Source organism: Chenopodium album, chromosome 10 (assembly GCF_948465745.1).
Source record: "Chenopodium album chromosome 10, dcCheAlbu1.1, whole genome shotgun sequence".
NCBI lineage: Eukaryota > Viridiplantae > Streptophyta > Magnoliopsida > Caryophyllales > Amaranthaceae > Chenopodium > Chenopodium album.
In genome coordinates this window covers 28,405,672-28,414,005 of record NC_137843.1, presented here as the reverse complement: position 1 = coordinate 28,414,005, position 8,334 = coordinate 28,405,672, and positions in this window count along the sequence as shown.

The following is an 8,334-nucleotide window of genomic DNA, read 5'->3' as shown; positions in this document are numbered from 1 at the left end:
GCAGGACAATATTATTTGCATGGAAAGTGGAGTATGTCTTTTCAAGCATTTCTACATCAGTAATATTTTCTCCACATAATTTCAATTGAGAAGTTATTTTAAACATAGCTGAGTTATATTCACTAACAGATTTAAAATCTTGCACTCTCAAATTCAACCATTCATAACGAGCTCTAGGGAGTATCACTGTTTTTTGGTGGTCATACCTTTCCTTTAGATTACTCCAAAGGATTTGTGGGTCTTTCACAGTTAAATTTTCATTTTTAAGTCCTTCATGGAGGTGATGGCGAAGGAATGTCATGGCCTTTGCCTTATCTTGGAGTGTTGCTTCATTACCCTCCTTAATGGTTTCACCAAGGCCTTTAGCATCTAGGTGTATTTCAGCATCTAACACCCATGATAGATAATTCTTTCCGGTAATATCAAGGGCCACAAATTCAAGCTTGGTAAGGTTCGACATATTTCACTATACAAAATAACAAGACAAGATTAAATAGCATACAATAAACATATACTATATGAAAACAATAATACTACTGTTAATGATTTAATCAAAGGGGATATCATGAGTTATACAATTCTTAACATATTTACAAGACATATTAGTAGTCTAAGCAAAATAGTCATCAAACTAAAGTAATATAATCCGTATTATTAGAAAAGAAAAGTAATAATTTAGAAGAAAAGCAAAATAGTCATCAAACTAAAATGGTTAGGAACGAGAGTGAAGGTGGAAAGCATTTGCTATAAATTCCTATGCGTGTTAATATAAAACATTTGCTAGCATACTTACGGACAATATAATTTCTAGCATCAATATTTGATACGTGTTAACTAATGTTATAAAATGAATACCTTTGGACTTTTTTCTTGTCTAGTACTTACGGAGTGATCAATGTAATAGTTTCATTTAGAGTATGGTGCTGATAACGTATTATAAAATAAAGGGAAAGGGAGAATAAGAGAGAGATGTAGAGAGGTAATTGTGTTGTCTCTATTCATCCATTTCATGAGTCACCTATATATATACATGATATAACATTGTAACCTATATGGATAATGAAGAGTCCGCTCATGAGAGGGTTAATGAGACCTAATGACATATGGAGGGTTACAAGGATGTTATTACTACCATACTTAAGGTAGTCATAAAAGAGATATTTACAAGCTATAATGACCATCCATAATTAACATATTTTATAACAGTAGGTATTATATTAGTTTTGTTAATTATTGTTTTAAGTATGTTTTATTTAATTGCTTTGATTAGTTTAGATTTAATTATGCACGAGTAATTTAATTCTAGGGTTGTGGGGATCCATGATTAATATGAAGGGATGATTTATTATTATTGATTGTTAATGCTTTGGATTAATTTCCTATTGATTGATTTAATGTTATGCAATTAGATTAGCGCTAGTTTAATTGTATCAGTTATGCAATATTGATTCGAGATTCGAGAGATGAGGATTAATATTAAGGCCTAGTTTCAATAGGTAGAATTAATTTATAAGTGGTTAAGTCAAGATTCGAGAGATGCGATTTAATACCGATAGATTAATTATGTGATTATAATATGTAGCGAAAGTCTTTTATAATCTGGTTAATTTATGCATTGATAATTGATTATTATGTTTTATCCCAGAGTATTAATTATTGGTGAACCTACGACCCTAGATCTTTTTATTATTGATTATTCTCTTAGTTTAATTATTGTCGTAGTATAATTCTCACAATTCTTCCTAGTTTCTTGATAATTTAGATTATAATAATTTATTATAAATAAAAGAACATTGTTTCCCTGTGGATTCGACCCTACTTCCCAATCTATTTTAGTTAGTGGTTTTAGGAATTACTTTTGGTTAGGTGATACGACTTTAGCCTGTCATTCATCCATTTAACTTGATTTAATGAATTACTGATATTCATCATAATCATGCAACAAATCACAACAGTACCATGTAAACGTATAATTGAGGGACTCAAATGAGTGAGAATTGCATACTAACTAACATTATCAACCAATAGAACCTGAGTTCAGTTTAAAGGACTCAAACCACAATAGACAGCCAAACCATGAACAAAAATCAATTGAAATTTAATAAGATAAGGGGTAGAAAAGTTATACGTTGCAAGATCAGTTTTCAGCACGCAAACCATTCTGGGTGGAACTCCTTTAGAAAAGCAAGATACCCTTCATCAACATTCTCCAGATCAACAGGTAACCTAGATCTGACCCTCTTCATCCCCGAAAGGGAGCCCTTCTTTTGCTGCTTTGAATTCAGGGAATGGGCTTCCCCAATCACCACCTTTGAGGTAACACAGTAGCCTCAACAGTTGCATGGGACTCAACAGCCATCAGCATTGGATCCAGCCACAATCACCTTCCCAGATGCCTCTCTAGCAACCTCTTTCCAGATCTATCACCGCACGCAACACCCTTCTTAGGGTTCTTTTCACCCAGATCTGCCTTCGCCTCAGCCTCATCATTCGAGGAAGTATATTCAGTAAGCTTAGCACCACGAACAACCTACAAGAAAGAGGCCTCAACCTAGCGCGACGAAGGGGTTTAATTTTCCTAGTTCCACGTTCACAGATGTACCTAGTTGCTCCTGGAGCAAGGTCGTCTTTTTGTTCATTTTTTGGGAGATTCTCATATGAGAACAGGGAAGCGTTGTTAGTGTTCGAGGAACTCATTAGGCAAAGATTTTGGAACAAATCTAAGGATGGAAAAGGTGAAATTGTGAGGTTGCGTTACTAGAGAGAAGAGAAGAAGAATTAAGGTTACGTACGAAGGTCCCAGAAAAAGGGAGGACCAAATTTATGTGCAGAGGAGAGAGAGAAGAGTGGCCATGGAGTTAATGAAGGTAGGTGGAGATATGGCAATGAATGCAGTAGTTAGAAGATGAACAATGTTGATGTTCAACTTGATGATTGAATAAATAAGGAGAGGTAGGTTTAGATGATTTTTGGTGGGAAGGATTAATTGATGATAACAGATAACGAGATTAATTAGCTTTAGATTAGTGTGAAAACACACAATAATCAGATAATAGTAAGGGTAATATGGTAATTTCCCCTCTAAAAACTTACTAAAAAAGGAAAAAAATGAACTTGTTGCAAGAAATGTGAAGCAACCAAAAATGGCAAATGTTGCAAGAAATAAGAAACGGATGGAGTATTAAAAAAGAAAGTATATTAAATGCTTATATACAGCCCTCATTACACTTAAATTTTAGAGTAAAGCATAAATACGATCCCTAAACTTTATTTGTGCACTTTTAGTCCCTCGACTTTCATTTGTGCACTTTTGGTCCCTCAGCCACCACTCTTGGTGTTTCTGACCAAAAAGTCGAGGGACTTAGTCTAGTCAGCATTAGTTTAGGGACCATGACTCATATTTTTTTTTCTTTTATTTTCACCAGAATTTATTAAAAAAAGAATCTTTTTATTAGTTTAGGGATCAAATAGTTTAGGGACTTTACTTTAATTTAATTTTTTTTCTTTTTTTTTTTTAAAAAATTGTCTTAAAGAAATAGGAAAAGGAAAAATAAAGAAAGAATTAAGGAAAAATCAAAGAAGAAAAATAAAGAAAACAAAAATAAAGGAGTGGTCAGCCACTCAGCCCCCTCGCTTCTCTTTCAGTTTGGCTGCTCTAACGAGGGTGTAATCCCCCAAACCTTCGAGTAAATTATATTTATATTTATTTATTTTCTTTACAATATTTTAAACATTTCGGAATGATTTATAAAAATAAAAGTAATGATTTATATATTTCAACAACAATATTGTTTTCTTACTCATATTTTGATCAATGTTTTTAAAACTTCCAACCAACCTACTATTTGAAGGCCTTTTTTTCAATAGCAAATTTTTAAGAGCATAATTGCCCACTTTAAGCCCAATACTACAATTCTAGTCCTATTAGAACTAGAGAATCACTAAGCCCATGTTTGATTCATAAAAACCCCCTAAACCCCTCACCTATTCTACGTACATAACCAAAGAAAATCCCGAAAATTTTCCTCTACTTCCCCTCCTGCGTTCACGAACAACAAAAGAAAAAGAAAAAAAAAAAACAAAAACGCTACACCCTCTTGCTGCCGCCGACCGCAGCCCACCACCGGTGTCGCCGTGCTGCCTTCGGCGACCACACCGCTGCCCAGCCAAGCCGCCAGTTTTGCACCCCCTCTTTATCTCTTTCCTCTTCTTTCTTTCTCTCTCTTATAATTTCTTGTTTTAATTTCAAAGATTCAATCTTTATATGATATATTTCATGATTTTTGGTTATAATAGTTTGATTATGAGTTTGGATTGTAAAAGATTAAAAATTTATAACTTTTATGATCTTTAAAGTATTGAATTATTTTTCAGATTTCTTTAATTAAGAATTTTGGGTCTAAAACCTTGATTTTTCATGTTTTATGGCTTAAAACGTGATTAATTTATTCAACTAGTTACTAGGTGTTTATATAATGTTAAATCTTTAGTTTTGAAGAGTAAAAACTAATTTTCAAATTATAAAAGTATATGTTTTGGGTTCAAACTATTCTAAAAATTATATTTTTAGAGTTCTATTTACACTAGTTGACTATTATAATTAAATTATGTTAATGGGTTGATAAAATATCAAGTTTAAAGTTTAATTTTATTACGTTTTTAGATTTATATAATCTGAATTTTATTGTTTTAGTATCAAAATTAAGAACTTTTATGTTCCTATATATATTTTATAAGACTACTGTTTTGTTAGTACAAGTATAGATTGTTGAATTTCCAAAAGATATGATATTAACAAACTAAATTTGTTATTAGCTTAAGTATGCTATAATTTCATGTGTGAAGTGTATTTTAAGGTTTTTATGAAGGAAATATAAAGAATTATGTATAACCTTTTGATTTTAATTAAAGGGAAGGTATTAAAGTGTTGTTTAATTAGACTTTGAAAGTTTTAAAGTAAGTTAGTATTGCTGTAAATTTGGTTGTTTGAGTATTGATTGAAATCTTATTGTTTGGTTTAGGAGAGGACTTTATGGAAGGTGATTTCTAGTTAGTAGAGTGGCATACCAATTCATTTACTCAAGGTACGTACAAGTTACAAAATCTTGCCTTTAGAAGCATGATTAGGGATGTATCGAGAACTTAGTATCATGTATAGAGAAGACTAGGCTTAATTGTTTGGTTATACATTGTGATTTCCGTATATTGTGTATGAGACATGTTTGAGATATAAGTATATGACTATGGTTGTGGGTAATGTATAAGTGATTTTCTTATCAATTGGATATGTTATGATTAATTAAAGGTTATGAATTCTTGGTTGTCTATAAGTGGAATTAATTTTGATAATGGTTCCATGAGGTTAATTTTTAATACTCTTTCATGAATTAATTATGATTTGAGTAGAGGGAGTTTATTAAAGTCTTATAAGACGAGGTTAAGGTTTTGGAGTGCATTTTTATGCACTCAAGGTGTTTATACACCGAGGTAGTTAAAGGAATCAATAATAAATATTGCTTGTCACTAATAAATCAAGAATTGAATTGGAAACTTGGTTTAGTTGATTGAATTGATATTGGATTGATTGTATTGTTTTGCATACGAGTCATCACCAAGCCTAAACTTGTAAATCATATAAAGTGCAAGATGGACGAGCAATAAAACTCTAAATGTGCGCACATCTAGAGTAATGACAATCAGGGGTTGGGGTACACGAGGTATTAGCCGTGCACTTTTCTAGAGGTCGCCTGATCTACGAGTCTCTTGTTTCAAATACTTTTCAAAAACTAGGAGTTAGATGAGATCTCATACTAGCTATGGTCACGGAGTCGTGCCCGTAGCCATTGGATGTTTATTGATGTTTTCGAAAGGAGCATGGGGTTTTTTCTTTTATTGATGTTCCAAATGGAGCATGGGATGGACAACCTTGTCTATTACTTAATCCGATGAATAAAATAAAATGATTTAATTATTATTAACTAGTGAAGTCTTAGTAAAGTTGACAGTTGAGTCGTGTGTTTGAGTCTATAATTTAATTGTATGTGATGGTTGAATATTAGTAGCATGCTAGAGATTTCTTGTTATATTCAGTAGCTTGTATGTACTCAACGTTGCTGATTGCGTGCTTTTGTGTGCTTTTCTTTGGTCATGGCCTTCGCCTTTCAATGACCCTGTGACGATCCAATCTTTACACTTGTAATATTGGGGAGCAGATTAACCAAGGGTTTTTACATATTCAAAACTTGCATCAAGGTGGTGGATTTTGGGTGGAGTGTTGGTTACCATTCACAGCTTATATTATTTCTTACTTTTGAATTTATTTAAACCCTGGTTGTTTTATTTACCACTTTTACTAGGTTTTGAATAAGGGTCTTAATGGTTCCAAATTGTAATATTTAATTTGGTTTTTAATTGTTGGTTTGAAATTTTAATTTAATTGAACTAGTTTTTCCGCTGCTAAATTCTGATATAGCCTTACGTTTGAACACGTGGCGGTAGCATTCCAGTAATTCTCTTAGATTTTGTTTAGGGTACTTACAGGTTTAAAGAGAGAATTATTGGGGTGTTACAGAGGGAAACATTTCCCTACTTTGCACCTCATCAACAATCATCGGCAATAACCATCTTTTAATTCCAACCTTGGATTTATCTTGTGTTGGAATTGCAGGCTGGTGTTGGAGATGCGGCTGCGCGAATTAGGGTGAGCTATGTAACACCCCCAAATCTTCCTCTACGGAAATACTAGTATAATACGTATAATTACACCGTAGAGATAGAGTTAGGCGTATTACTGCCGCGTGATTACGCAAGGCTACTCAAAATACTTAACTCAATAACAAAACTTGCAGCGGCAACTCAACTTTCTTTTATTAATACTTATAAAAATAGTAACATTGTTATGAGTACTCAAATAAAGACAAAACCAACATTCCTAAACTAGGTGAAGTAAAACCCGGGACTCCCATATGCTCATTCATGACTCCACCTAAAGATTGTCGACACTGCTTACCATTACGGTAAACAGGGCGAACCAAAACAAATAGGAAATACGGATTAGCAAAATATGCTAAGTATGATAAATTCAAGATAAGTATACTCCATTTATTTGCAAACATGCTTTTAAAATCAATTCCAATAATTAATCCAATAAATTCCAAACTCATGATTCAAAACCAATTCTCAAATGTTCTCAAAACAATTTCAATAACTCAATAATAATGATAAATAAAATCAATTATTTTCAAAAACTCAATCTCCTCTTTAAGTGTGCACACCCCCACTAAGCTAGTCTCCTACTATTTCAAGGCTATTCTTGGAGAAAGACTAGATCATACAAAGTCCATAGTCTTCAATGAATCCGCATAGTGGGATTAATATAATAAACATGCTTGTAAAGCTTTTTAAATATATAAATCAATAAATCCTCATAAAATTCCTATTTGAATAAAATCAACCTTTATAATAGGTTAACTCAAAACTCCTTTTGTATTTACTTTCAACATGCACTAGTAGAAAAAATGTTATTTGTAACTGGCAAAATTGACTTTTTGTAACTGGCATTGTTGGTTGCGATTGCCACCATTAGAACTAGTGAAAATTATTCGTAACCGACTAATGTTGGTTACTAATAATATACTATTCGTAATTGACTTAACCTAACACCAGTTACAAATAGTCTATTTTTCAAGTTAGAAATCATACTATTCGTAACTGGCATTAAGTCATGCCGGTTACAATTAGGGAATTATTTGTAACCGGCATAACCTAACGCCAGTTACGAATAGGTATTTTATTTCTTTTAAAAAATAAGGAAAATTTGAATTTTAGTACCTCAAAAATGGGGGTAATTGAATTTTAGTACCCATCTAAAATTTTATTTTAAATTAGTACCTCCAAAATGACAAAACTATAGGTTTCAGTACCTCCGTCTAGTTCCGTTAAGTTTTCCGTTAGTGGGGCCCATTTTTAATTATTTAATAATTTAATTTATTAAAAAAAAGGAAAAAACATTTTATAAAAAAAAAACTTAAAAAAATAATAATAATAAAAGCAGCCACTGCCACTAGCGCCGGCGCCGGCTGTTGGTGGCCGAATTCCCCTGGCACCGGCGCCGGCCACCCCTTCCCTTTCCCTCCCTGTTTTCCCCTTCCCTGGCACCGGCGCAACCACCACCATCTTCCCTCCCTTCCTCGTTCCTGGCCGCGACACCCCAACCCTCCCTTTCCCTTTCCCTTTCCCTCCCTGTTTTCCCCTTCCCCGGAACCCTAGCGCAACGGTGGCCACCACTACCCAGCAGCCCCATCGTTATCTCCTCGACCCGAAGCCGTCGCTGAA